The following is an 8,568-nucleotide window of genomic DNA, read 5'->3' as shown; positions in this document are numbered from 1 at the left end:
GAAAGTCTCTGTCCATTCACCACCAGGTGGCACCCCAAAGGGTTCTGGAGACAACTGGGGGTACTCCGCCTGGTCAGAGGAGTGTAGAGACTCATGGATAACCTCTGCTTCAGAGTACACAAGGTCGAACTCACTGAACGAAGCAGGCGAGGTATCAGATCCAGGATATAGGAAAGTCTCTGTCCATTCACCACCAGGTGGCACCCCGAAGGGTTCTGGAGACAACTGGAGGTCCTCTGCCTGGTCGGAGGGGTGTAGAGACTCGGGAGTGACCTCTGCTTCGGAGAACACTAGGTTGGACTCACTGGACGAAGCGAGCGAGGTATCAGGTACAGAGTATAGGAGAGTCTCTGTCCTTTCGCTACCAGGTAGCACCCCGTAGGGTTCTGGAGACGACTGGAGGTCCTCCGCCTGGTCGGAGGGGTGTAGAGACTCGGGAGTAACCTCTGCTTCGGAGTACACTAGGTTGGACTCACTGGACGAAGCGAGCGAGGTATCAGATACAAAGTATAGGAGAGTCTCTGTCCTTTCGCTACCAGGTAGCACCCCGAAGGGTTCTGGAGACAACTGGAGGTCCTCCGCCTGGTCGGAGGGGTGTAGAGACTCGGGGGTAACTACCACTTTGGGGTACCCATTGTCAGGCTCACAGGACGAAGCGGACAAAGTATCGAGTACTGAGTGTAGAGAAGTCTCTCTCCATTTGTCATCGAGTGGTATCCCGGAGGATTCAGGAGGCAACAGGGGGTCCTCCGCCAGGTAGTAGAGGTGCACAGACTCAGAGGTAACCACAGCTTTGGAGCATCCTTGGACATGCACACCGGTTAAAGTGGGTGAAGCATCTGATGCCGGGTGCAGGAAGTTCTCCCTTGTGGAGTCTGGATGGGCAGAAGTCTCTTCGGGCAGGAGAACCGGTGCACTACCCACGCACATTACCCGTTGGGGCTTCTGCGGGATACAGGGAGATGAAGCTTCAGTAGGGACTTCAAGGTTGGGGTCAGGAGGTCTCAGGGAGGACAGACCCTGGCGTGATGGCTTGCCTCTACGTCTAGCACGTCTGGACTGCCTCTTGAGGTTGGGAGAAGTCTTCCGGGAAGCGTAGTCACCCTGTGAGGATTCTGGGTGGGCAGTAGTCTCATTGGGCTGGAGGACTATTGCGCTACCCACACACATTACCCATCGGGGCTGCTCCGGGATATTGGGAGGTGAAGCTTCAGCAGGAGCCTCCGGGTTAGGATCATCGAAGACCATTAGAAAGGCCACCAGGAAGGCCATTAGGTCCAGGAGGATCGGATCCTGTGTTTCATATAGGGGGTTGATCCAGTCCAAGGCATCACCCGCCAGGTAAGACACAATGAATGCCACCTTAACCCGATCGGTGGGAAAACATAGAGGGTAGAACTTGAAGTGTAGCATGCATTGCTCCACAAATGCACGACTTTGTCTTGGATCCCCATAGTAACGTGGCGGATCCGCAGGAACGAGAGCAGATAGATCCATCTGGACGGGTGCGTAATTCGCCTGGAACTCAGCTGAGAAAAAAAAAAATTATTTATTTATTTTTAATGCATGTATTCGCTGGAAAACTTCTCAGAGAGCGAAGGCCGTTTGGCTCAACGGGAACCATGGCCTGAGCATGCTGTTATGCACACGCCCAGACTGACTGGCGTGAGCGTGTTTATGTAGTGATTCCACTGTGCCATGAACCGGAGAGTGCCTGGAGGGGCGTAACTAAGTATCTGCCCCATCCGACCAAGGTCGCATGACGGCATACGACGCCAGTGCACCAGGGAGGAACCGAGCAGAGGAACCAGGGTCTACTCCAGGTCAGACTCCGGACACGGCTGTTGACCCACACCGGGGAATACAGGAACAGGCAGACTAGAGCACAGGCTGGGTAGGGTCCAGTACAGACTGGGAGACAAATTCGAAGCCGCAGACGCGGTAGACAGAGCTGAGCAAAGCGAAAACCGCAGACGCGGTGGACAGAGCTGAGCAAAGCGAAAACCGCAGACGTGGTGGACAGAGCTGAGCAAAGCGAAAACCGCAGACGCGGCGGACAGAGCTGAGCAAAGCGAAAACCGCAGACGCGGCGGACAGAGCTGAGCAAAGCGAAAACCGCAGACGCGGCGGACAGAGCTGAGCAAAGCGAAAACCGCAGACGCGGCGGACAGAGCTGAGCAAAGCGAAAACCGCAGACGTGGTGGACAGAGCTGAGCAAAGCGAAAACCGCAGACGCGGCGGACAGAGCTGAGCAAAGCGAAAACCGCAGACGCGGCGGACAGAGCTGAGCAAAGCGAAAACCGCAGACGCGGCGGACAGAGCTGAGCAAAGCGAAAACCGCAGACGCGGCGGACAGAGCTGAGCAAAGCGAAAACCGCAGACGCGGCGGACAGAGCAGAGCAAAGCGAAAACCGCAGACGCGGCGGACAGAGCTGAGCAAAGTGAAAACCACAGACGCGGTGGACAGAGCTGAGCAAAGTGAAAACCGCAGACGCGGCGGACAGAGCAGAGCAAAGCGAAAACCGCAGACGGGGCGGACAGAGCAGAGCAAAGCGAAAACCGCAGACGGGGCGGACAGAGCAGAGCAAAGCGAAAACCGCAGACGGGGCGGACAGAGCAGAGCAAAGCGAAAACCGCAGACGGGGCGGACAGAGCAGAGCAAAGCGAAAACCGCAGATCGGGCAGACAGAGCTGAGCAAAGCGAAAACCGCAGACGCGGCGGACAGAGCTGAGCAAAGCGAAAACCGCAGACGCGGCGGACAGAGCTGAGCAAAGCGAAAACCGCAGACGCGGCAGACAGAGCGGAGCAAAGCGAAAACCGCAGACGCGGCGGACAGAGCTGAGCAAAGCGAAAACCGCAGACGCGGCGGACAGGACTCTGTTCACACGGAACAGACTAGAAGGGAAAGGCAGAACCAGATACCCACAGGGTACTTGCAGAGAAGTAGCGAGTGGACCACAAACTCACAAACGGAAGTACAGTGACAACGAGCAGGAGTTAGGTACGAGTTCAGACTCTGCAGAAAAAGGAATGGAACGGACATAGAGAAAAAACAGGTAAAAGATAGGAGAGAGTTCAGACTGGAACTGAGTGTACGGAGGAGACCGACACTGCAGCGGGATACAGGAGCGGGTCTGGGAATACGTCCCCCAGAGAGGCAGGACGAACAGGCAAGGAGCGTGTTCAGACTGGCCTGGAAATACAGCCTCCAGGAAGGCGGAACGAACAGGCAAGGAACGAGTACAGACTGCAGGTTAAGGTACACAGATAGGACACAGTACAGACACGGGAACTGATACCGCAAGGCAGGAGACATAGACAGGACTCAGTTCAGACACGGGAACTGATCCTGCAAGGCAGGAGACAAAGACAGGACTCAGTTCAGACACAGGAACTGATACCGCAAGGCAGGAGACATAGACAGGACTCCGTTCAGACACGGGAACAGATACCGCAAGGCAGGAGACATAGACAGGACTCAGTTCAGACACGGGAACTGATACCGCAAGGCAGGAGACAAAGAACGGGACCTGGCACCTTCAGAGTGCAAGCACACACTGAATGAAACACTATGCTCAGGCAGGGATAGATGGGAGCAGCTGAGCTATATACCAGGTGACAGACAGCAATAGGCTGAGGACGCACAAGGGGTGTGACCCACAGCAGGTACAAAAAGCAGGAAGTGATCGGGCGCCGCCCTTAAGCAGCAGAAACAGACAAACAGACAGCAAGGAGGGAAGCCAGAGAGACATTCTGGACTGGAGATCAAGTGCGCGCTCTTGCACAGTGGGAGATGGACCACCATGCAAGGACGCCGCCAGGTATGTTACACAATCTCTACTTAGACAAGTGTATATATATATATATATATATATATATATATATATATGAACTATTAGAAACTATGTAACTACAATTTTACTGTATAAGATTATAAATAAATATTGAGACATTGTATTACATTTTGATACAACATTATAATTACAGTTTTTCCTTAGCCACTCCCTAAACCAAATCTTCTGTCTCTCTCAAATATCTCCAGGAACGCCCTATTTAGGAAAGACATTTTTCTATCCTTCAAAACCTCAGAGAACTGCCTGTTCTTCTGTCCACATTCCATGACGTCACTGTGAGTTGGTCGTCTCACCTGTCTCTGTCCATCAGTTTCAGCCATTTTCCTTTTTAGAGAATCACAGTTCTGACTGAGAATTAACTCATTCTGTGGAGAGATGGATCTTTGCACTGGCTGATATGGCTTATAACATATATTTAATCATCTGCGTATTTGATAGAGTTCACTATGGGGATGACTCAGTCTAGGAGAGTTTGATATTGGCTTTTGGTAAGATTTTACCTTTCCTGGTTTTATAAATTTAGCTTGATTTATTTTCTTTTCACGATTCTCATGTTTTCTAACAAAATCCAGCATCTGCGCACATTCAAATAATGAATTTTTTTGTGATGCCATAACTTGGGAAACTGAATTTAGGAATTTGAATTTTTGTACAAAAGTTGTTATCATATGTTGTACTTTTCCATTTTTGATGAGAGCTTTGTACAACCGTTGAAATATGGACATGAATGTATATGTACATTCCTTCCTACCAATCCTTAGTTTCTGCAGATCTTCTATGTTGGGAAAATCCTTTGTGACACAATAAAACAAATATCTTAATCTGTCCGAATCATTTTCCCATCCATTAGGAGAGTCATTTTCACAGGGCATTAAATGTAAACGTCTGGACAATGTCACAGGAATCCATATTTTAAATAATTGATTCCTCTCCTCATTGGATAAATCAAACTTATCAGAGAAGCTCTCAAATGTCTCTAAATTTGAGAGCTTCATGGATTTTGACATCATATTTTGTCATGATTTTGTATAATTTCAGCAAATTTATCCTCATTTTAATTTGGAGTTGAGCCTGGGTAATTCCAGAATTCTCTGATATTTTTAGTGGCTCTTTTACGTCCGTTCCTCCTACGTCACTCACGTCTCCTCCCACATCACCTAGTATGTCGGTTTCTCGTATGTCAGTCATGTCTCCTCCCATGTCAGGTTTCTGTATGTCCGTCTCTTGGTCTTTCCTTGGATCCTGGCTGGTAAATCATGTCTTTGTCCAACATGTGTCCAGGCCTACGTGTCATCTGCTTCTCAGCATGAAGATTCTGTGTCTTGTGGGGTGGGAAGAGCAAGAGAGCCCCCCCTTTCTGTACCATGGGCTTTTATAGCCAGTCGTATGGACACCTGTTCTACATATGGTAGTGAACCAAAAATACACACACAAATAGCGCATGTCATCTAGACACGATGGCTGAGGCATAGAACTCAGAAAAATGATTATCGATTAACATTCCAAATGAATTTCCATAATTAACCATTTAACAGAGACCGCCTGGGAATGCCAGGTGCTGTAGGCTTTTGCTTTTTCCTTCCTTCCACCAGCAGGGGGCACTCTCTTCTATGCCTTTTTTCCATTCCCTTTCACAAGTGCACACATTCATTCTCTTTTCTTTTTTTCATTTGCTTTCTCTCTTGCGCTATTTCATCTCTGCAAAATACCAGCATCCTTCTGATCACCGTGGGCCTCCAGCAATGTTGCTTCTTTACTTTTAATACTAGGCTCCTTTTCACCAGGACCAGCGTCTCCCGCGTGGCTGGAGGCAACCACCGGTAACCCCAAGCAGAAGACCTTTGCAGGCAACACGACCCTCCCCCCTGAAGAGCAGCTCAAAGTCACTGGCAACCATCTCACCCTCTTCCTTCATTCACCCCTGGACGTCTCGCTCCGTCCCCAAGATATGCGTCCAGCTTGCTCTTTCTGTCACATTACCGCGATGAAGGGTTTAGCCTGCAGGAGACCCTGCGCCGAGACATTTTTGAAGACACCTGATGCGGCGGATGAATCACTGCTAAACAAACCACACCTGTAGGGACGGCACAGCCTTTGCATGGACCCTTCGGAGCCCGCCCCGTCACGGCCAGATTGCTCGCCACCAAGCGATCCTGAGAAAGGCTGGCCGGGCGATGGATCGGACAGCGTCTACTGGCCATACCACCTTGGATACGCCCGATCTTGTCTGATCTCGGAAGCAAAGCAGGGCTGGTCTCGGACAGTACTTGGATGGGAGACTATTTTGATGATGTTTTGCCCTACTGCCCAGCTCGGCTAGCATGGAACGGCGCCTTGCCGGACACCGACCTTAAGTAACTTAGATGATGGAAGCCCCAAGGCCTCTGAGCCAGTTGGCAGCTAAGTATGCTACCCCGCCGCCTTAACGCAGGCCTGACACCGAGCTCTTTGCCACGGCTAGGAGTGCTTATTGACTCAGCAGCTCGCCGTGTGGAAATCATGGCGTTAAAAGCACCCGGGGCCGTGAAGGGGCCAGGCTTTCAGCAGGTGCCCAGGGAAGGTTTTGGATGCCGGCCGAATAGCGAGGGCCAGCAGAAGTAACATGTTTCTCTGCAAAGAAGCTTGTGTAACCAAGCCAGACGGCTGACAAAGAGCTAACCTCAGTGCAAGGAAGGCAAGGAAGGTGCGGAAGGAATTGGGGAGGGGGTGGGTGATTCCTGCTAGGGCCCTGAAATCATAAAACAGGCAGGAGAGTCTGATGCATGGTGACGGAGAGGTTGTAGGGGCAGATAGGGGGTGTTGTCACGTGCGAGCAGTTGTGCATGCTGGCTTGTGTGTGAGAGTGCGCTTCCTAGGTGTGGCGCGCTGCAGACAGTCAAAGGGATTGTTCCCTTTCATTAAAAGTTAATCCCCGGCTGCAGGCTGTTAAAAAGCAACTAACCGCGCTCTGCTCACCCTACCCGGGTCTACCGGTGAGTCTCGCCTCTGCTCCCGGCCTGTGGTATTGGCCGTGAAGCTGACGTTCCGTCGACAGCGCTGCAGCCGATCAGTGAGCTCAGCGGCTCTGATTGGGGCGTTGTGTCTACAAGACCTTTTAAGGAAGCCAGCAAAAAAATTGAAGAGAAGGGAAAGCACAAAAGGACCTGGTCTTGCTGAGCACTGGAAAGGGCAGTCGGCAGCCAGACGTCAAAGTAGAAAAGCAGCAAGTGAGATACCTGTCTCTGCCTATGGCCACACCAATCTGAACATGCCCAATCTTGTCTGATCTCAGAAGCTAAGCAGGTTTGGGCCTAGTTAGTACTTGGATGGGAGACCACCTGGGAATACCAGGTGCTGTAGGCTTTTGCTTTTTCCTTCCTTCCACCAGCAGGGGCACTCTCTTCTATGCCTTTTTTCCATTCCCTTTCACAAGTGCACAAATTCATTCTCTTTTCTTTTTTTCATTTGCTTTCTCTCTTGCGCTATTTCATCTCTGCAAAATACCAGCATCCTTCTGATCACCGTGGGCCTCCAGCATTTTTGCTTCTTTACTTTTAACCACTTCGCGCCAGAGCCTGTTTTTGCCTTCGTGACCGGGCCAATTTTTTCAATTCTGACAACTGTCACTTTATGAGGTAATTACTCTGGAATGCTTCAACGGATCCCCCTGATTCTGAGATTGTTTTTTTGTGACATATTGTACTTCATGATAGTGGTAAAATTTCTTTGATATCACTTGCGTTTGATTGTGAAAAAATCGGATATTTGGCGAAAATTTTGCAATTTTCAAACTTTGAATTTTCATGCCCTTTAATCAGAGAGATATATCACACAAAATAGTTAATAAATAACATTGCCCACATGTCTACTTCACATCAGCACAATTTTGGAACCAAAATTTTTTTTTGTTAGGAAGCTATAAGGGTTAAAAGTTGACCAGCGATTTCTCATTTTTACAACAAAATTTACAAAAACATTTTTTTTAGGGACCACATCTTATTTGAAGTGACTTTGAGGAGCCTTTATGACCGAAAATACCCAAAAGTGATACCATTCTAAAAACTGCACCCCTCAAGGTGCTCAAAACCACATTCAAGAAGTTTATTAACCCTTCAGGTGCTTCACAGGAATTTTTGGAATGTGGAAGAAAACAATCAATATTTAACTTTTTTTCACAAAACTGCTACTTTAACCTCAAATTTTTAATTTTCACAAGGGTAGCCAGAAAAAATGGACCCCAAAATGTGTTGTGTAATTTCTCCTGAGCACGCTGATACCCCATATGTGGTGCAAAGCCACTGTTTGGGTGCACGGCATGGCTTGGAAGGTAAGGAGCGCCATTTGACTTTTGGAATGGAAATTTGACTGGAATGGATAGCGGACGCCATGTTGCATTTGGAGAGCCCCAGAGGTGTCTAAACAGAGGAAACCCTCAACAAGTGACCCCATTTTGTAAACTAGACCCCTCAAGGAACTTATCTAGATGTGTGGTGAGCACCTTGAACCCCCAGGGGCTTCACAGAATTTTATAATGTTGAAGTGTGAAAATAAAAAAACTCATTTTTAACACAAAACTGCTAATTTAGCCTCAAATTTTTAATTTTCACAAGGGCAGCCAGAAAAAATGGACCCCAAAATGTGTTGTGCAATTTCTCCTGAGCACGCTGATACCCCATATGTGGTGCAAAGCCACTGTTTGGGCGCACGGCATGGCTTGGAAGGTAAGGAGCGCCA

General features: G+C 49.3%; 1 pseudogene; it reads left to right on the top strand.

Moving 5' to 3' along the window:
• The first annotated feature begins 7,078 nt into the window (after positions 1-7,078).
• Positions 7,079-7,197, top strand: LOC141268045 (5S ribosomal RNA; annotated as a pseudogene).
• Positions 7,198-8,568: the final 1,371 nt, after the last annotated feature.

The sequence above is a fragment of the Phyllobates terribilis genome, unplaced genomic scaffold, assembly GCF_046119375.1.
Source record: "Phyllobates terribilis strain yellow unplaced genomic scaffold, ASM4611937v1 Scaffold_4__5_contigs__length_816908805, whole genome shotgun sequence".
NCBI lineage: Eukaryota > Metazoa > Chordata > Amphibia > Anura > Dendrobatidae > Phyllobates > Phyllobates terribilis.
The sequence above is the reverse complement of the archived record's forward strand: the minus strand, read 5'-3'. Positions and strand labels throughout refer to the sequence as shown.